Source organism: Nothoprocta perdicaria, unplaced genomic scaffold (genome assembly GCF_003342845.1).
Source record: "Nothoprocta perdicaria isolate Ctin4 unplaced genomic scaffold, notPer1 scaffold_366, whole genome shotgun sequence".
Lineage (NCBI taxonomy): Eukaryota > Metazoa > Chordata > Aves > Tinamiformes > Tinamidae > Nothoprocta > Nothoprocta perdicaria.
This window is the reverse complement of record NW_020455606.1, coordinates 492,521-514,890: the sequence shown is the minus strand read 5'-3', so window position 1 is coordinate 514,890 and position 22,370 is coordinate 492,521. Positions and strand designations below refer to the sequence as shown.

The 22,370-nt window shown below is 40.4% G+C and overlaps 1 long non-coding RNA gene across 1 annotated transcript; it reads right to left on the bottom strand.

Annotated features, from left to right (window-relative positions):
* Nucleotides 1-7,749: 7,749 nt before the first annotated feature.
* Nucleotides 7,750-21,764, bottom strand: LOC112951717. The gene is made up of 4 exons (XR_003250270.1): nt 21,717-21,764; nt 20,318-20,481; nt 8,736-8,783; nt 7,750-8,121 (listed from the first exon to the last, which is right to left on the bottom strand). It is a non-coding gene; the product is annotated as an uncharacterized LOC112951717 (long non-coding RNA).
* Between the last annotated feature and the right edge of the window lie 606 nt (nt 21,765-22,370).

Genomic DNA, 22,370 nt, shown 5'->3' with positions numbered 1-22,370 from the left:
TAGCTTTTAATAAAATTTAAATTAAACTTTTTTCCTTCATTTGTATTCTACATTCTCTGTGTTTTTCTTTATCAGCCAAGATAGCCCTATCTCCAGCAGAYTTCCAAGAGCTGAATGATCTGAATTGACTTTTGAAAGAATATATAAATGAACAGAGCTATCTCTGCTTGTTGGACTAGCAATGGGCCAAAGTAGCTAATGCTTCCTGCAAATACAGAAATGAAGTATATCTGTGCCTCTGGTACTGAAAACCTAACTCCTGAGCTCAGCTTTTCATTATAAAAGGAGGACTCTATATTACACCATATGTCCCCCATGCATCAATTTCTGCTTCTGTCTTCTTGTTTTGATGCCGGAAATGTAATGCTCTAGCTCTCTCAGACATCCATTTCTGGTCAGCAGAAAGCCAGAAATTAATGACTAAAAAGCTTAACTTTTCTGCCCCATTGCAACACACAATTCTCTGAAAGTATTAAAAAAAAAAAAAAAAAAAAAAAAAAAAAAAAAAAAGACTGACCTGAGAGCTCCTTATATTCTTGAATTTGGCAGACAAATTATGAAAATAAGTAAGCACCATATTCAAAAGATAGGCATGATTGTCCACCTCCCTTCCTGAAAAGTATTTGGACTTGCAAACACAGTAACATGGTCCCTGTTAGACAGTACTGCTTAAAGTAAATAGAAGTATTGTGCTACTGACTGTTAGGCTATGGATCCATGGGAAAGAATGAGAGTAGAAAAGTAAAAGAATTTTTTTTTTGCAAGAGGTCATTGTGGTCTATCATTTTTTAAAGGGAAGGCTGAACGGAGGAAGAGGAAATACTAAGGCAGCAAATAGCAAGAGTTGTAGCAGGCAATGTGAAGAGAAGCAGTATCTTTGTAATTTGTTAAATTAATACCTTGTGCTAAAAGTCAAACAATGGGTGATTGAGAGGTAGCTTGCTCATTAATACACAAAGACAGCAGAAGCATACCTTGTATGTAGAGATGTATCCTAAACACAGGAAGGAATAATGTAGGCCAAGATATATGAACACTGGTGGACCATTTGAAGTACGATATTTAGGAATGCAATAGCAAAGGGAGACGTTGAGCGAGGTGAATATCTGGCTAAAATATCCAGTTTGAAGCCAAACGGGGAAATCTGTCTGAAAGCCTCAGCAGAAAATGGTACCTTTGGAGCAGAGCAGATGACATGACTAAGTGCACTTAAAAATACATCTTTACAAGAACAACAGTTGAGTTTAGCCAAAACAGGATRCGGTTTGACATTTACTCAAAAAAACATGTTGAAAACTTATTGGCACCTCTTACCACAGCACCATCCCACCCAGCCAGGATGAAATGCGGGGAACAGTTATCTGCCTCCTATATCACAGTCAGACAAAAGCAGTGACACATATGYGCGTTATGAAACCTGGTGGGTTTTTTGTTATCACTCAATCTTCTTGTTTCTGAAATCTGCAGTTGGTTTCTGAATGTGCAGCTGCTGTTTCTGTTGTCACACACAAAATAAAATTAAAAGCTGTGTTTTTTTGTCAACAAAGCAAGATGAAAAATAATCATAGACTCACAGAAAGGTTTAAATGGAAAGAAACATCTGGAGGTCTCTCGATCCAAACTGATATAAGAATAATCTCAAATTGGATGCTCTGTCTGTAACTATGTAACAGTTATGCTTTACATTCTTTCTTTAAGCCTTCTCTAAAAACTCTGACTTGTTGGAAACAGGTATTTCTTCTTACCTATTCATAAAAAAACAGAATAGCCTAGTGACCTTTATACTGTACCATAAAGATTTTATTTGGTGCCTTCTTGCTTTGTTAGAATTTAGGACAATTTTTATAAACACCATGTAATGTTTACACTGAAGTACACCCTATGCTAATCCTACTGCAGCAATGACACCTCTTGAGATAATGCTGCTTTAGGCTCCTTAACAGAAAAAAAAAAAAAAAACACTGAGAGGTCTTTGTGCATGAGAGACATAAGACTATTCATGATGAGTCTGAAATATTTCATCAAGGAGAGACCACAGAGTACTAATACCTTGCTTGTTCACTCATCTATTTTTTGTCTCCAAAATATAGATGCTCTTTTGGGCAATGCTTGTAGTAGGGCTTAGCTCAAAGTCAAAAAGAACTTTGAGACTTTGAAAAAGGAACATCACAAAGGTATCTAGGATAAACAATGCAAAGGCTCATACATAGAGAGAAGGAATATCAAGTTGACATGGACCATGTTATTAGCTATCAGGCTGAAAGGGAGATATTAGTAGGAAGCATATAGGGATAGATAGTCCTATGTGATTCAGTATATAACCAGAAGTAAACTGGATGGTCACTTATCAAAACTATGGCTATAGACTTGCAGGTCAGGCTAAGGACTACTGCTTTGCTACTTTAAGCCAATTGGTAGAAATTTAGTTCTACTTATGCTTTTTTATTACTATTATTTCTCATATCATCTCTTCTACAGCCCTCTTCTCATTATTGTTGATAAAGTTCTGAGTTTTATATAGGTGTTGATTTCTTGTGGTTTGGTGGCCCTTCCATGCACAGTGAAAAGTACTGCGACTTTCACTGCTTGAAAATATTTAGATAGAGAATGAGAGCACACACACCAGTCACTAGTTCCAAAGTATTTCAGACTACACACATGCATATTTCAATTAACTGTTCTGTATCAGGTAAGCAAATGATTTGGAGGGAATCATTTGTTGTGTGGAGATTGCAACTTCCATTTTCTTTATGTCATCATTAAATTAATAATCTTTAATAGCTGTTCTGATGGAACAGCTGATCTGTTATTCAATGACTAATCGGGACCAAGAGATTAGTAAATAACATGCAATTCAGAAGCCTAATTTTCCTCTCTCGCTCCAAATCCTCAGCAATATTTGATTTATACATAGGCTACTGGCCTACGTACTCTTCATGCTGAGGAACTGAGAGATACTCTCTTCTGAGAGAAGGCTAGTGGCTTATGCAAAGAAAACAAGTGACTTTGAAGTGTTCTGTCCAAACTACTGGTACAGAAATAAATAGCTGAGTGGTTTATCTTTGTAGATAAAATATCCAAATAGAAGTCTGTGACATTTAACCATTTAGCTTTGTATCCACTGTGAATATCACTCTCTTGTTCCTGTTTTACGTTAGTGGAATAATAGATCAGTTGTGGGCCCCCTATCTGGCTTCTGTAAATACCAAGACATATAAAAGTGATTTTCATTTTGAATGTATGACAGTGTAGCTTTCTCATCTTCTTTCAGTACCAGACCTAAGGGTTGGGTGATTTTAACTCCTATGAAACAAAGGAAAAGAAATAAACAGAGTAAAACAAACAAGCTACATTCTCCAAGTAGAAAAACAGAGAAAATGACTTAGCTCATGCCTTACTTGCACCCAGAAATAACATGGCCACACACCAGGCTGTTCACATCCCCATTTCTGTTTCAACAACCATTAAGCAAACCTCTACAGAGAATTTCTGTGAGTCAGTTTCTKTGCATGTTTCTTTAAAACCAAAAGCACAGACCTCTGCAACAGTTAAATCTAGACTGAAAACCCAGCTTCTTCCTGTACGAAGTTTTAAAAAAAAAAACAAAAAAAMMCCCTTTGTTTGAAGTGTAGCCATTCAAAATCTACAGAAAGTTTCAAATTGATCGACTGGAAATGTTCTCTGTTTTCATGAAATGTTCTGTGGGTTTTTTTGTTTGTTTGTTATACTTTAACCTCATATAATTTATTTTACTTTTTGATTTTTTTTTTAACAGAATCAAACAGAACCTGTAATTACAAGGCTCACAGAACAGGATGGGTTTTCTTGGCATAAACACGACAAGTAAATAACTACTTTGTGGTCAAAAGTAAGCCATATCATGCTCACATCTTAATTATTTTTCTGCCTTCTCTACCTGTCAGATATAGAAACAATAGCACCCAGCATCTTGTTTTAGGGACAGTTTTGTATGGGAATTTTTGTTGCCTGAGCACCGAGCAGCCACCGAAGCAGAAGAAAGCTTGGATTATCCCTGCAGCAAACACCTAACGTCTCCTTTCCCCTTAGTGTCCTAGCAGTATCTGTACTGATTATAAGCCAGTGACCCCCTTATCTCTGGCACAATCTCACCCTGTGTTAAGAACATTGACTGCTGTTCCACCATGGGATTTTTAGATGCACAGTGGGAACAATCATAGTAGCCACAATTGCCACCTATAGCTGTGAAAAGAGACCCCAGCAACTAATGCCAAATTCAAGAAACCTAATATATGTGATGCTGAAACTATTTTTTYTTATTTACGTGAGGAAGGAACACCATCTGGTGGAATGAGTGGATGCTTGCATTGATCCTTATGGGCTATATTTTTCTCACTTCTCTATAAAAGAAATGGTATTGGCTGAGCTGCCTGAAWAGAGGGCTGGAGCTACTGCATAAAAGATATGAATGTCTGTCATTAAACTGGTGACTGTTAAAAAACGTGCTGAAAATGTTGTGTCAGAAATACAAAATATTTTAACTCTGTAGGAGATAAAGAGAAAAACTAAGAGAACAATCTCAGAGCTTATGTTAAGAATATCATTCACAATTAAAAAATGCAGCTAAGAGAGGAGGACAATATGTGAAATAGCTGATAGGAAATGTTAGTGAGGCAAGTATGACTTAAAACCTGTCCTAAAATATAATTACTTGAGCTGGAAGGAGAAACCTTATTTTATATAGAACACAAAATTATAGATTTTACTCTGGATTTATGTAGGATTTAGGGGTGAGTGGAGGGTTGAGGGGTGGTTTACAGTAATACAGTAGTTAGAACATTCAAGGACAGTATCTAGGTTCGATCCTTCTACCCTTCTTGCTTCAAGCCAGGGTGCAAACTCAGGTGATTCAGCTCTCTAGAGTGTACTGTTCATAAGGTATTCGCATGTGGTTAATATAGGAAGTTTTTTTTACTGTATAATAAATACAAATTTACAGCCTGTATCTTTTGCATGGGACAGATTTAAAATAGAAAAAAAAAAATCAAGGGAAGAATCCAATCAACGGTACTCTTTTACACACCAGCAGTTAAATCAATGTCACATTGCTCCAACGCAAGCAAAGGGATGAATCAAATCTAGGCAGCTACTTCCCACATGAACATTTTACTTCTTGGACTATTGAATGTAAATGTGGAGAGCTGGAAGGAGAGACCTCATCAGCTACTCCTGGTAGTGAGTTTGTGGGAGACAGGAGAAACTGCACTGGTAAATGCCTACATTGCAAATGCAGCTAAGGCTTAGAGACAGAGCTGCTAATAACTTTAAAGACCTATACTGTTTTCAGCATGGACGTGTCAGAAATTTAGATGTCAGAATGTTCTTACCAGTAAAGACATGAAAGTACAAACTTCTAAGCATCTTAATAACTGCTCAAATTTGCCTTGTGTGTCTAAAAAGTCAGTTAAGCACGTACATCTTTTATGTGAATTTCACTTCTGTGAATCTCCTTAGGAAGCTATGACTCTTTCTAGTTTTCCTTTTCCTGACATTAATTGGATTGGAAATATAGAAAGAGGATGTCAGATGGAGAAAAACATGTTGATGCTGCAGCAAAAGCAGCATTAGATTCTTGGAAGTATATTGAGCTGAAGAGGCCTAGTTGTGAAGATAAAAATATTCCAGGAAACAAAATCTCTTCCCATAGCTATGAATTTTAACATGGCCTATGATCAGAATAGTGATGTTGGGTTTACTTTCTTCTTAGTAGGAATGACTGCCTGGGCTATGGTCTTCACAGATCTAGTATCCAGGAACATACTAAAGTTAAGTCTGAGAGCATATAAAGCAATAAAGTTTTGAGAATTTGCAGCACTACTGTCAGTGGATCCTCATCACTAAACACTTCTAGACCATAAACCGTAGCTGAAACGAGCTGATTCAGAGATCGCATGCCCTCTGTACCTGGGATAAATATGAATAGCCTGTTCATATTTTGGACAGGTATTGCACAGGTCCTGTATTGGACAGTCTTCTCTCAATGCACAAATCTCTAAATCACACAATTTTCAAGTAATATCATTTGCAAGTAATTCAAGTAATATAATTTTCAAGTAATAGCATTATTCTGATTTGAGAATTCTTGTGGGAATCTTTGAAATTTCAAAATGAGAAATATATACCATATATTTCCATATACTGTACCATATATACAATCATAGTCCTTTAGTTCTTTTCAAGGGGAAAGAAAAAAAAAAGAAAAGATTAAGAGCAGAATGCTAGGCTGTTTTTCTTTTAGATTCACCAGAATTATTTTTAAAAGAATTGCTGTCATATTTGCAACCTTTCCTAGGTATCAAGGTCAATTTAAATGAGAGATTACACACTGCAGTTTGTAAGTCAGCTATTTTAGTCTTGTGTCTTGTGTCTTTTATTTGAATAAGATGTGAAACTGCCAATTTAGTAACATTTTCTTTGTCAATTTGTTCCATAACCTCTTTTCCAGTCAATTCAATTTCAGACAAATCCTCTGATGAGAATCAGTTTCACAAAGAAGGATTTCAGTATGGGTTTCAGCACAGATTTCATCTGTCCCATTGTGAACACAGATGTAGACAAATAATTCGACTCTGCAGCAGCCTCTTAACACTCTTTCCATATCCAAGTCATCAACTGGTTCTAATGAATCAGTTTTTGCTCCTGATGCACATCAAGAAGCATGCTAGTTTTAACCTTTTGCTAAAAGTTGTCTGTTCTTCTGAACATATTTTTTATTTTATCTGCCAGACTTCACACTTTCTGCTGTCTACTGCATGTGAACAGGATATGACCTCTTATTCTGCTCACCAGCCCTGTGAGCATTTGATTTTACCCTTACTGAGACACGCTGGGTTTGTGTGCATGTGTGGCTTGTTTTTTTTTCTGAGTTGGTGTCTTTTAGCAACCTCTCTCTACTGCCTGTAAGGACCTGATTTTCCCAGCCACTTCTTTTCAACAAGCCTCTTCAGTTTTCTGTTGTTTTAACTGATGAAGCTGAGCACAACTGTGATGAATATTTTCCTTTGTTTTACTCCCACCAGAATGTTGAATCTAAGGAGACACTGGTTACAGTTACCAAATAGCTTTTTACTGACATAATTTCAGTTCCATTATTCAGGGATGAGTCAAAAGTTTCCATTCAGGAGTCCCCTAATCATTTATAGTACCTCTGATTCAGATTCAAAAGTGGTATTTGATTCGATATAACAGACTCATGGAAGCTGCAGCACTGCGCAAACTATTACCATCATGGTTAAGCAATTGGCATGTAAATCTACTAACTTCTTCCCATTCTATCCTTGATTTTAATTCCATGCTAACTCTATTATACACTGAGAAGGTTAGTGTCTTCTTTTCTTTTCTTTTTTTTTTTTTAATTTTTATTTGAACTACTTCTAAATTCTTAATAGAGATAGCATTGTTTCATCAACAATGCAGTTCATCTCTGCTGAATAACTGGTTTATATTCTATCCTTTTAAGTCTATTTTTCTTTCTTCGAACTTCTGATCCTTATGCCCTTAAGGATCTTATGCCAAGGGTTTTTCTTAGGACTAAATATTTTCCTCAACTTATTTTTTAAACTATAAAAGTAGAGCCTTTGCCTTGTTCCTTTCTCAGAAACCTATTTCAATATTTTCTTTTCCATTTCCTATCTGGTTAATTCCACCATCTGATCTAATCTCTCGAGGTTAAATAATTTCCACGGCTTCACCCTTAACAGATATCTCCTCTCAAACAATCTTTCAAACTTCACCACTTGCATCTCAATCTCATTAATGGACATGTTTATAGCTGTTAGCTTGTGTTCGGCATGAGGGAATCCTTCCCCCAAAAGGTACTGATGTGGTACAGGCTCTCTCACAGTCTTCTGTACTGTTTCCCAACAGTGAAACATTGGATGGGAGGAGAAGAAGTTGAGATGTTGATTCTGTTTGCATTTTGTGTATTTTTCTTTTTAAATAGGATCATTTGCAGTTATCTTGCAGACCTCGGCACTCTAGATCAGATCTCTTCCACTTTGAAAAGACTCTGTCTTTTCCACACACCCAGAGGGTACTACGTGGCCACCGTTGTACATTCCAGAAAGTGTTCATTATTTCTAGCTGTGAATAAAACATGAGAAAGGCCAGTGGAACTTACTGGGAAATTTAMCATGGCAAGAGCAGTATCAGAGACAAGAAGGGCATATGTAAGGTTCTGGCAGGGGTGTCACCTGGATGCCTGACAAGGACAGATACACAAACACAAGGCACACTATAGCCGATACTGAGCATTTATCACCTTTGTATCTGAGCAGGGTTTCCTTATTATTTCCTAAATGAGGTAATGAAGAAATGTGAGAGAGCACTGGAAGCAGCGTACTAAATGAGATTTTTATATACTGCACAAATGCGCAGTAAGCACACTGCACATTGTGGATCTCCATGCAAAATCCAGGTATAGTGCGACCCTGGCACAGGTCCAGCCATGTGACTGTGGGTCCCACAGTCCCCCTGAATAGTCAACACTGCTGCTGCTTTTCCCACAGAAAAGTCTGGCTGGCTTCCATTACCTATCTCCTCAACTTTCTTCTGCATGTTTCCATACAGTATTTGAGGGCAAAACAGTCACAGACTGTTTAGTAACAATATTACACGGTGTTAAACCCAGATCTTTACCAAAAGAATTTGCAATGATTTACACAAAAGCAAGTAGAATGGGGCAGCAGTCTACTTACCTTTTGAGAGCTTGGCACTTTCTGCCTGATTAGTCCAGCAAAGCAGCACTGTAAGAAATATCAAATTACTATCTTTTGTGGACAACAACTACCAAATTTATGACTCCTGGCATGGGAAAATCTTAAACTGGTGAGGGCATTGAACAATTCCCACAAAGCAGGCTCACTGCCTGAGTTTGGACTCTGGGTGCTCTATGTTCTCCAAACTGAAAAGTTGTGAGCTAAAAAGACGAGAAAACAAAGTCCTAGGTTTTTTACACAAGGAAGGTCTCTTAAGTATGGGGCTGAAACAAGCCTTGCTGCAAAAAGAAGGTGGCAAATTTCTGTCTGTGGTGGGAATATAAATGTACAGAAACTTGACAGCAAGATGAATCTATGCTGTGGAGAATAAAAACACTATTGGACTAATGGCAAGGATTTCAGGCTTGGCCTCAACCTATAGCATTACATCTAGGCATAAGGATTAAATATCTCCTATTTAAATTAACTATCTATTGTACACTGTTTTGTTGCAAAAGTTTTTACTCCCATAAACCTTTGAAATCAGAAGCACCAACAGCAAGCTTGCAAATATCACAACAACCCTTAAAAGATATATCTGCTCTACAGACTGAGACACACAGAATCTCAAACCATGAAGTCTTGTGAATAAAGAACTATCTAATGTTTTCATACTTTCCTCAAACAAAAGATGCTGCTTTTGGACACATGATGCAACTGTAAAAAGACATTTTGAATGGACAGTTAAAGCATTTCAGACATCTCTAGGGATTTTAGCAATAACCCAATCTAGGACACAGAATCTTGCTGCTGGCAGCGGTATCTTGAATTCTATATTTTATTTTACCTCAGACTCTCCTCACAAAGATGTTTCTTTCAGGCTATAAAAGCCAAGAAAAACATTTTGTGCAGAGGAGCTAATGGCACAAGAGTGGTTCCTACTGACAGGAGAAAAGAAGTGCAGCCTCCTAAGCCTGAAATAGTTGTCCTCATGTGTCAGCTGGGATACTATACAGAGAGGGTGCTAACTAATCGTGATTGTATTTTAATAAAGGAATGTAATTTTATATATATAATTTTTATTATGTGTGGGTGTGGTACATATATTCGTATAAACATATATGTATGCACATACAAATAAGATGCACATTATTTTAATGTAAAGGCAAAAGATAAATTTATACATAATGTAATTGTACATTTTTCTATCACTTTGTATCTTATAAAGTAAAATTATATTCCAGGAATAATGCCAAATAATCAAATTCTAAATCACTTCTATCACTGCCTGGCTCTTGCTCTCTTTAAGGCTCCATTAGAGCTCAAGTATGTTTGGTCTCTTTGTCTTTCACTTTCTATCACTGAATGTTCTCAAAAGATTTTGTTTTTGTTGTCTCTACATTACAGACACTATCATATAATTTTAATCTATTTTACAACATAGTTGCTTTGTTTTATATGCAGTAGTGGCCTATTCACCATCCATCTTGGATGCAAATCTATTGATTTAAATATTGATCTTTCAGTAAATATTCAGGTACATGAAAAGTGATGAAAAAAATGAAAAGAATTCTGACCTGTGGCTACCTGGCATGAAACCTAAACCTGGCAGGCACTGCCATAGCTAGAAATGGAGATTAACAGGCAGACAAGGTAGCCTGTGCTGATCAGGCATCCTTTGGTCAGTAAGGTGATTCCAGCAGTCTCTCCCATTTACTCATATGGATGGTTTTCACACCTGGACTATGGGATTCATCTCCCTCACTTGACAGTCCTGGAGGAGCCAGATCAGGCTGCTCCATTTTTCTAATTCGGTTACTGAGGTTCCACTGCCTGCAATTGTTCCTCCATGCTGCCTTGTGTTTGTGCAGAGAAGCCTTTATATAGATATTGTTAAGTTATGCAATAATATTTAAAATTAAAATACAGTACTAAAATACACTCAAGTCCTTTGTCGCCCACCCCATAGTCAAGAGATGTGAGGCAAGGAAGGCGTAAGTATCTGCACCTGGAGGTGGCTGGAAATGAAGATCACTCCCTCTAGTGGCACCTGTAAGTCCAGTCCCTCCGCCTGTAAGTTCTAACATGAAACTCCAATTTAAATTACACGCATGATAATATTCCTACAGCTCAGAGCAACTCAGACATATGTGCATATGTGTATACACATTTCCATATGCTCCATTTATGAAACATCAGATATTCTTTCTTGTCCTTAGTCACGGTGTCTATGTAATTGTCAGTTTCCTGGTCTGTCTTCTGTCAGGTGAGTTAAAAGGCTGAACAGTAATGATAAAACTCATCAAGCAATACATTTGACACTTCACAGAAGTTTGTTCTTTCCCACTTTCTCAGCTGGTCTGATGAACTACATGACCTCTTCCTACATATCTTTATTTGTCTTCTTTCAAACACAGATACAATATGAGAGAAACTACAGGCCTCCTCTATTTTGGGAAATCAAKATCACAAGAAACCATGTTCTCCTAACCCCTCATTTAGGGTCATTCATACCTCAGTGGTGCAATATAGGTGCAATATAATGGTGTGGTAGGAGCCATTAACTTCCTGTCCTGCAGGACTAATGGGTGATTGAACAGATGATCTTAATTTTCATTGTATTATGTGTCCTCTTAAAACCACCAGCATCAAACTTATTGCAGATCTACTGCTCCTTTGATTCGATTTATTATGTCAGACTGTACAAGCTTTAGAAAAGAGCCATTGGAAGAAGGGGAAGTCTTATGAACTTGAATAATAAAAAGCATAGGCATAATCACTGATCCAGCATATATACCGACATGTCCTTCACCTAACAAGCAATACCTGATTTTCAAAAAAAAAAAAAAAAAAAAAATTATGTTTGCTTCTGCTAAAGTTTCATAACAGAGAGTTCCATCATTTCAGTGGAAGCAAAAGCAATGTATTTGCTAAATCTCATACAGAACAATACAAGAAAAATGCTTTAAATAGCACAGCTGCAAATAAAACCGGTGTGGCTTCCATGCACTGCTGAGTAGAGGAGACTGTTCATTTATTATTCAGCAACTTACTGCCATATTAAGAAAGCCAGAAAAGTCAGCAAGACCTTGAAAACATTCTGAAACTGCAATTTTATCACCAGGTGATACATGTATTTAACAACAGAGGTTGCTTTCTCACAGCCATGTGGAATAGTTGAGATGATTGCCAGCCAGAATGACTGCCAGCCAGAACTCATTTTGTCCCCAATCCTGCCAAGAGGTCAAAAAGGATACTCCCTCCAACCAAAGTACTTCTTCTATCTCAGTTTCAACTATTATTTTTTAGACTGTTTGAATTATTAAAAAATAAAATGTTGCATAAGGGGTAAGCTGAATTAGAAGCCAGTTCTGCTAAGAGTTATATATTGAGGGGAAGGAGTGTAGGACTGAATCTGAGTGACATTAATATATTTTCCCTAATATGACAAGCAAAATTTGTTTACCAGGCTCCCTTTCACTGTACAACAACATACAAAAATTCTATTCCACAATGCTTGCTATACCTCAGTAAAATAGCTCATGCACTCAGAAACACTCACTGGAAGACACTTTTGTTGGACCAGAGGAGAAGGCAGCCAATGTCATCAACATCTGTTTCATGGTGATGTTTTGTTATTAATCATCAGTAAAAAACATTCAGAATAATTCAGAACTTCTTTGAAAATTTCTAGTGATTGTCTTTATGATCTGAATTAAAACTTGTGAGAAGACTTGCACAATCATAGAATCATTAAGGTTGCAAGGGATCTTTGGAGATTATCTAGTCCAACCCCTCCTGCACACACAGGGTCACCTAGAGCACGTGGCACAGGGCTGTGTCCAAGCGGGTTTTAAAGATCTCCAAAGATGGAGACTCCACAACCTCCCTGGGCAGCCTGTTCCAGGGCTCTGTCACCATCATTGTTAATAAATTTTTCCTTAAATTCCTGTGGAACTTTAGGTGCTTCAGTTTGTGGCCATTTCCTCTAGTCCTATCACTGGCCACCACTGAAAAGAGACTGGCCCCCTCCTCACTGCCTCCCTTGAAGTATTTACAGACACTGATCAGGTCCCCCCTCAGCCTTCTCTTCTCCAGGCTGAACAGGCCCAGCTCCCTCAGCCTTTGCTCATAGGGCAGATGTTCCAGGCCCCTGATCATCCTCGTAGCCCTGCGCTGGACTTTCTCCAGCAGCTCCACATCCCTCTTGTACTGCGGAGAAGAAGCTCTGTTGAAGAAGCTCTTCGTCTTTAACGTCCCTTGCTAGATTTAATTGAAAATACACCCTAACGTTCCTTGACACATCCCTGCATTTCCTGACGACATTCCTGTATTTCTCCCAAGGGGCCTGTCCTTTTTCCACATTCTGTATACTGCTTTCTTCTGCTTGAGTTTTGCCAGGAGCTCCCTGCTCATCCACGCACGTCTCCTGCCCCCTCTGCCTGACTTCTTACTCATAGGGATGATCCCGGGCATGGAGGAAGTGATGCCTGAAAACTAACCAGCTCTCCTGGGCCCCGCTTCCTTCTAGGGTCCTAGCCCATGGAATTCTTCCAAGGAGGTCCCTGAAGGGGCCAAAGTCAGCCCTTCTGAAGTCCATGGCTTCCAGACCACTTACAACCCCGCTTCCTCCTCATTGGATCCTGAATTCCACCAGCTCACGATCACTGCAGCCAAGGCTGCCCCCTACCTTCACATCTCCAACAAGTCCCCCTCTATTTGTTAGTACCAGGTCCAGTAGCCCACCTCTCCTTGCTGGCTCCTCCATGGCCTGTCACAAAAAATTATCATTAACGCACTGTCAAAACCTCCAGGACTGTTTGTGCCTCGCTGTGCTGTCTCTCCAGCTGATGTCAGGGAAGTTAAAGTCCCCCATGAGAACCAGGGCCTGTGAGACTTCCAGCTGCTTGTAGAAGGCCTCGTCAACCTCCTCCTCCTGCTCAGGTGCCTGTAGCAGACACCCACCCCAGTGTCTCCCACGTTGGCCTGCYCTTTAACCCTTACCCACAAGCTCTTCACCCRCTCATCATCCACTCCCAGACTGAGCTCCATGCATTCCAGTTGCCCTCTGATATACAGAGCAACTCCACCACCTCTCCTTCCCAGCCTGTCCTTCCTAAAGAGCACATAGCCCTCCATGACAGCACTCCAATCGTGTGAGCTATSCCACCATGTCTCTGTAACTGCAATGAGATCATGATGCTGGGACAACACACAGATTTCCTGTTCATCCTGTTTATTCCCCGTGCTGCACACATTGGTGTACAGGTATTTTACAAAGGAATCGAGCCTGCAGACTTCCCAGGAGTGGTGGAAGATATAATCATATCTTATATTCACTTCTCAACTTCCATGTCCCCTCTGGACACATTATGACCTTGGCTGTGTCACACTGATTGCCCTGTCCATGTAACTCCCCTTCTCTGTTTTTGCTTAGTTCAAAGCCCTCCTAACTAGGCCAGMCAACCTGTTGGCAAAAACACACGTGCCCCTCTTGCTAAGGTGACTCTCMTCTTTCCCCACTAGGTGTTGGTCTTCAATGTCCAAACAAAACCTAGTTGCCAAAACCAGCAGCACAGCCAGGAAATGTTTGTCTAGGACACTCAAACTTTCCAGTGAACAAAAAACACCAGAGCTTCTTCACGGCCAACTGCTGGTATCATACATTTAAGCAATGCCACTGTAACTTTCCAAGAAGCAGTACTGAATTGGTAATCCCCAGGAGCTAAATAATGAAGGGTGGAGGCAGACAGACAGCCTGAAAGTGCCCATATCATTAAGAAAGGAGGAAAGAGAAAGGGAATAGAATCTCCTTGTTCATTTCTGTTTTTTATAGTCAGCAAGCGTAAGGAGGAATAGCAACAACTATGCCTGCATTTTCCCCTCCTGCAACAGTGCTGGCATCAGACAAGAGCTATTAGGAAATTTGAAGCCAAATGTCCTATCTTTGGCCTTGCTATTACTTCTTCCATTTTCCAGTTAGGGACTGGATTAAAAGAAAGAAATAAAGAAGAAAAGTTAGGGAATATCTATCAGCCCATCAGTGTGCACTGATTCTGGAAACATGGCTTTAGGCTTTTCAGCTTTCTATTTTGCTCCTTAGCCTGAAAACTCCTCTACAAGAGGACTTGTACTTTTCCCTCTAATACTGAATGCTTTACCAATTCATGTCGTGTTCTTACAGAAGGCCATTAAAATTTTCTTTGATCACTATTAGTCCTAATGCTGCCAAAGCAAGCCTTGTAGCTAGTCATCAGTCTGACAAACAACTGTTTAGGAACTGATTAGAAACAGGTCTGGAAAGCAAAACCACATGCTCTATTCCCTAGTCCATAACTCAGCATACGTCCTGCCTGAGGATCCTCTGATAATTGCTCAAAACAAAGAGGATTCATCCTGTTCTGGAACTCCTACTTAAGACTCTAGAAGACATCACTAAGCAGTTCTATTCAAGAGTTAAATAGGTCAAAGATGCCCATCAGCCTGGTCTTTGTCCTCACCATCAGGATTCACACAATTATAGAATGGTGAAGGATGGAAGGGACCTCTAGAGATCATCCAGTCCAACCCCCCTGCTCCAGCAGGGACACCCAGAGCAAGGGGCACAGAGCRGCATCCAGGTGGGTTTGGAAGATCTCCAGAGAAGGAGACTCCACAGCCTCCCYGGGCAGCCTGTGCCAGGGCTCTGGCACCCTCACACTGAAGAAGTTCCTCCTCATATGGAGATGGAACTTCCTATGTTTCAACTTATACCCATTGCCCCTTGTCCTATCACTGGCCACCACTGAGAAGAGCTTGGCCCTTTCCTCCATTCATTCTCCCCTCAGGTATTTGTACATGTTGATAATTCTCTTCTCCAGGCTAAACAGGCCCAACTCACTCAGTCTCTCCTCGTAGGATAGATGCTCCACTCCCTTAATCTTTGTTGCCCTCCGCTGGACACTCTCTAGAAGCTCCACATCCCTCTTATATTGTGGAGCCCAGTACTGCACCCAGTACTCCAGGTGCRGCCTCTCCAAAGCTCTCCYGGACCCTCYTTCCTTCTAGGACCCTGACYCAGGGGACTGCTCCAAGGAGTTCTCTGAAGGGGTCAAARTTGGCTCTCTTGAAGTCCACGGTTGCAATCCTAATTCTTGTCCAGCTTCCTCCACGCAGGATTGTGAATTCCRGTATCTTGTGGTCACTGCAGCCAAGATTGCCACCAAACCTCACATTTCCCACTAGACCATCTCTGTTAGTATCAGATCTAGCAGTGTCACTCCTCTTCAACCGCCTACACCAAGAAGTTATCTGTAATGTTCCTGGCTGTGTGATTATCCCATAGCTTCTCAGCAGACATCAGGGTGGTTGAAGTCCCCCAGGAGGACTATGGCCTGTGAYTGGGAGGCTTCTTGCAGCTGCCTGTAGAAGGCCTCATCCACTTGCTCATCCTGGTCAGGAGGCCTGTATTAAACTCCCACGACAGTGTCACCTCTGTTGGCCTGCTCTTTAATCCTCACCCACAGGCTCTCTACCTGCGCTCCATCCTCCCCTATGCTGAGCTCCATACATTCCAGTTGCTCTCTCACACAAAGAGCAACTCTGCCACCTCRCCTTCCTGACCCGTCCTTCCTGAAAAGCCTAAAGGCCTCCATGGTCACGTTCTAGTCACAAGAGCTGTCCCACCATGTCTCAGTAATTGCAATGAGATCAYGGCCCTGCAACCGCACACGCACCTCCAATTCCTCTTGTTTATTACCCATGCTGTGTGCATGTACGTAGAGGCATTTAAGTTGGACTCCTAGTGTACTTCTTCATTCTTGTCGGGGSAGCTACAACCTGACTATGTGGGCCTCCAGAAGTTCTCATATTTTGCCATTTGGCCTCTTCAGTCTCAGCGTGCCCTTTATAGGCTATGGCATTTAGGGTGCTGTGAGTGATRTAACAGGCTATCAGCTATAATCTCATGTGCTACCCCATTGATACCCCTCCTCCCTCGAATCTAKTTTAAAACCCACCCGATGAGCCCTGCTAGCTCACAATCCAGCACTCTCTTCCCCTTTGAGAAAGATGGATCCCGTTGCATATCATCCTGCCTGGTGTTACCAAAGAAACCAAAGTTGTGGCGATGACACCAGCCACAGAGCCACATGTTGATGGACAATATCCTGCTATTCCTTTCTATATTGCTGGCAGCACCAGGAAGAATGGAACAGAAATGGCCTGCATGCTTGAGTTTCTGATCATCTGCCCCAATTCCCTCAAGTCCCTTTTGATTGCCCTCAGACTATGCGTTGCTGCTTCGTCTCTTCCCACATGTAGGACCATCAATAGATAATAATCTGTAGGTCGAACCAGGCTGGGAAGCTGCCTGGTGACATCCCTAATCTGGGCTCCAGGAAGGCAACAGACTTCTCTTARAGGAGAGTCAGATCTAGTTATCAGACCTTCTGWTCCCTGAATCAAGGGATCTCCCACAACGATAACCCGCCTTTTCTCCTTCCTGCACATGGTGACAATACCTAGGATTTGCCTTTCTGACTGTAATACCTTTTTTGGRGGACTCACTCTTTTACTGTCCACTGATTGCCATACCTCCTCCAGGGACCTGTTGGCTAGGGGTACCCTGTAGGGTGAGATGGGTGAAGCCTTTCTCCTGCCCCCTCAAGCCTGGACTTTTATCCATACATTCCTGTGCTGTCTTCTTTCTWATTGTGTTGGCTGAGGGATGGAACCTGTAGAAACTCATTGCTGGGCACTTCCTGGTGCCTGCCCCTGTTTCTCTGACTTACAGATACTCCTCAGCTTTCCAGTCTCTTCTTTTAGCTCAGCTATCATGCTGAGCAGGTCCTCCACCTGCTCACACCTCACACAGTTGCCCTSCCCCAGGCCATCCATAGGAAGCGTCAGGCTGTGGCAYTCCTTGCAGCTCAACACCTGGGCGGTTGCATGCTTTACCAGTTGCTCAGTCTGGGTGCCTGTCTCCTTCTCAGTGAGTGGTAACACAGCCCTCTGAGGAGTGACTGCCGTATGCTGGGGAGCTGGCTGCTGCGCCCCGCTATGCTGGCTGCAGCTGCTGGCTGCTGCGCCCCGCTATGCCCTTTCTGACTCCCCACGCTCCTTGGGGGCGGCTCTTGGAGACCCTGAGCTTGGACCACCTTCCTCTGCTGACTGTGTCCCCACAGTGTCTGCATCACGTGAGGCTGGGGGTGCCTTGCCCACCCTGCTTGGGTGCCTGCACTGCACTATKTGACTTTGGGCTCCTGGCTTAGCTCCTCTCGGAAAGGTCTCACGGCACGAGCCTCTGCTCYAATGCCATCACCTGTGAGGAATGATCAACATTTCTAAACTTTCATATTTGTTTCAAGAGCAGCCTTGTATTTGTATGAAGTTGTGGACTTTTTCTGGAGCTAYTTTTTCCCTCTCTGGCTGTAGGCCAGCTTGCACCTACAGACAGCAAGTCTTTCAACCATATCAATGCTGATCCTGTCAAGTGTGAAACCAGAAGGCAGCATCTCATATGTATTTTAAGCATAGACAGCCTCTCCACTCTCTTCCTTTCCATGAAGCCACAAAACCAGTTGTAAGGAGAAAACATCTGTACCATACATTTTCATATGCACACGTCCTAACTTTTATAAGTTAGAACCTATAGAGGATATTGAAAATTCCTTTACAAAATCAATATATTAGCATAGCTTTCAGGAGCTTCTTGTGGGACCATAAATGGCTAGAAGCCAGCAAATTATTTACAAAATAGACTGGCTCTGCAAGGCACGCTTCTGATGCAAGAGTCTTCTTCTGCTGTGCTGCTTTCCCATTCTTACAAAAGCCTCAGAAAACAAGGAGCCGAAATAACACACACAACTGCAAAATGTCAGAGCCCCATAGGAATACTATATAGGATAAAAATTAGAGAACATTACATTTATTGCATAATAAGAGGAAAAAAAAGGCAAAACATTATGCAATAAGAGATGGCATAATTGAATAACTCTAACTTTGAAGGAGAATTTGCCCACTGTGACAACCACTGCTTGTAGAGCTATTGTCCCTACAGTCCCCTTTTTTTTTCCAGTTAAATTTTTGCAGGAGCTGCACCAGGTGAAGCCTCCATGACTGGGAAATATCCTTAGCATCTCTGAATAGATAGGCAAAAAACATCTCAACTGAGCACCTTTGCCAATCTTATTGCCAAGACTACAAAAGAAAACCAGTTTTCCTCATTTCTTTTCCAGAGCTGCTCGTTGCTTACTTGATTACACCATATCAAAGTCATTACTTTTTATTGCTTTTTATTGAGTAAATGAGTTTCAGTGCATGGTTCACAAAAGTATTGGGGTTTCTGTGTGGTGAGTGTTAGCAGGGCAAAGCCCATCAATATGTGGGGAGTTGATGTACACTGCTTTGAGATGAAACATAATTTATTTGCTTATGCCCCAATCAACATGTGAGTTCAGACTGCCTTGCTAACTCCTCCTCACTGTGTCTTTAGGATTAACTTCTTTGCATTCCACCCCTTTGCCTTAAAGCTAATTAGGTGCTARCTAGGTGCTGCTTAGATATACAATAGGATGTGGATAACATATCCACAAGSAGTAAACAGGTGTTCTGAGAGTCACAGGAGTTAACACTCCACATGTAACATATTTACATTAACTTTAGAACAAAAACAACRGCCAAACAATTATGATGATTTTAGCTTCCAAGCCTCTGAAGAGGTTGCTGAGTCGTGACCATGGATCATTTGGTGTAAAAGCTTGGAGGTTATGATGGATTAAATTGGAGATATTCTCAARGGTGTCAGGCATGTAAGCACAGCACCCAGCTCCTGTAAGGTCACAAGTACAGAGTTGCTTGGACAAGAGACAGTCAAGAGCTATCTGTTTTTATAATATCACTGTCCAAAGTGCTATTAGTTCAGTATTTATTTTGATGGTTGGCTGTTCCAGCATACTGGACAACAGCCTAATTTCCTTAACATATCATGCCCTGCTGTATACTGGGAAAAGGACAGTAAAATACAGTTCTCTTTCAGTAATTCCACATCAGTGTTAGAAATGGAAGGAGGGAGAATTATGAAGGATGAAGCTGAGTAATATGATGAGTTACAGGACAGATTTACCCTAAATAACAGCTGCCTTCCCAATTAGGTGGCTACCAAGGATTGGTAGTGTGTCCATAGATAAAATATATGCCATTCCAGGTAGTTAACAGTCATCATTGTTCAAGCCATATCCTTCTGCATATCCATCAAGCAATAGTAGAATTTTAGATATTCCATTCCCATATTCTGATGCATTTAAAAATAACTGTTTTCCCCCCAGGACTGACAAAGGCAATATAATATAATATAATATAATATAATATAATATAATATAATATAATATAATATAATATAATATAATATAATATAATATAATATAGATTTAGAAATGCTATGCTCAACAGGGATAGTACCATTGTTGACGTAAAATAGCCACCTGCACCATGAAGCAACTAATTACAGCACTGGGGTGTAGTTGTCTCCTCTTACATAACTGTCATGTCCAAAGTTATGGGTAATATTCTATTGCTTCATACACAGTGATATTGATACTTACAGAACTCTCGTTCCTCCAGTTCCAGATCCTCAGGCCCAAAAGACTCAGCGAGGCATGTTTTGGATCAAGAGCACACACAACACTTGGAGACTTATGAATGATTGTATAGGTCACGATCCATAGTGTAGTGCTGCTGCTAAGGCACAGCAGCACTGTTAAGGATCCTGTGGAAATGAATATAAACCTCAATATCACTCCCCTAAGTACTAACAGTATCTTCCTGACTTTCAGCAATAAAATCCCCACCATTTAGCATTTTGTTAGATTTATGTAATCATACAGGCCTTCCTCTATTCCCATRCCCTTTCTTGGAGGTGGTTATTTCAGATTCCAGCCCAACTGTTGCAGCAGGAATTATAAAATATGWTTTGGGATGAAGCAGAGTTTATTTATTTATATTACAATCAGAATGGGAAAACGCAGCAAATGTGTAGAGGGGGAGCCAGGCACACACAGCGGATGTCTATGGGAAAGTTCTCCAATATGCTAAAACACATGGCCTATTTATAGTGCTAGGGGTTCATGAAGGCATATGACTGGCTGAAAGTGCAATCCATAGAGCATTYGCATGACACATTAGGTAAAATGCAAGGCTAAGTTGTTCTCTTTTTGACTGCACAAATTCAATTTTGGTATGTGGCTGCACGCTCTGTTTGACCACCTTGCTAGATTCTCCACATYCACGTCTTTCTGACTGACTCCTTTACAGGAGGGAATGGATGGGCCTAAGGAAGGGCTTATAAATAGTATTTTTTTTAGTAGATYAATTTTTTTAGTAGATCAATTATGACATAAAAGAAACAAGGAAGCTGAATTATATTATCAAAGCCAAAATTACAACCTTGCCCGCTGTTGTCTCTACCTGCCACCTTGGAACATACTAAATAGCTGAAGGTCCATAAGATTTCCCATGAAAGCTACTGTATTTCTGTTCTTGTGTGTACAAGTACTAGATTATCATCTCAGTAATGCTAGTRCAACCTGAGAAGGATACCAATCCATGTTTGTATTCTGGCACAGTATCATAGYATTGTATCATCAGCAAAATCCCTGAGCTGGCTTTTCTTGCCTGACTCTCTGCCTTTAAAATATTCCTGGGAGCCTTTTTGCACCAATGCAGTGATCACTAATTAGGAGAGGAAAATAAGCATAAGCCTGTCAATGTGACAACAGAGAATTTKTCTGTTTTTCCACATTACACTTTGGAGATCACTACCATTTGTTTTCTAAACAGAGAGGCAAAGCACAGCAATCTGCATAGCTATCATACATCTAACCTAGCATAGCAACATAAAGCACTTCCCAGGCAAGCAACTTGCRGCTCTTCCTAACTACTTAACAGAGAGGATTGATTTATAGGAGAGGAAGGGAAAAAAAAAATCCTTAAAAACTAACTCACCTAATTCTCTCTATAAAACACCACAGTGTGTCAGGATAATACTGATAATGCACATCCATTGCTCCTATGTGCACAGAAGCCTAATAGGGTGGTAGTTATTGGCTAATGATAATCAGCTGGCATTCCTGGTTAACCCTGAAACTTTAAAAGACATAGTAGGTAGCTTTGAAATCTTTACTCCAACAAGTTCCTTCCACTTAGTGGAAGGAAAAAAAAATCTACCATGACCTCTCCAGTGTTACTATATACTGTCAGGCAGAGAAGGCTAATGTTTTTCCTGATTTTATTTTTCCATGGAATTTCCAAAGCCTGTTTTTTTTTTTTTTTTTAATCTAGTACTTTTATGCTTCCCCTTCCAATAATAGTAGTCATGTGATGCATTAGCAGGAAGTCAATGCAGGTTCATACTTGTAAGTTTTGATGTGCTTTGGGATGTTTGCAGGTTAAATAATATGTTCTGTTGTCTAACAATACCACTTCTATCCACTGAGGGACACTATTCCATTAAAGTTCAAAGTGTAATCAGTTGATCCCAAAATGTGTGATTTTTGAAATTAAAAAGGCATTTCTAAGTTACATGATTTGTGTGATGTTTATACCCACAGTGAACTGTAAGTCTGTGCTGTCTTGAAATAGCTACAGAAATGTTAGACT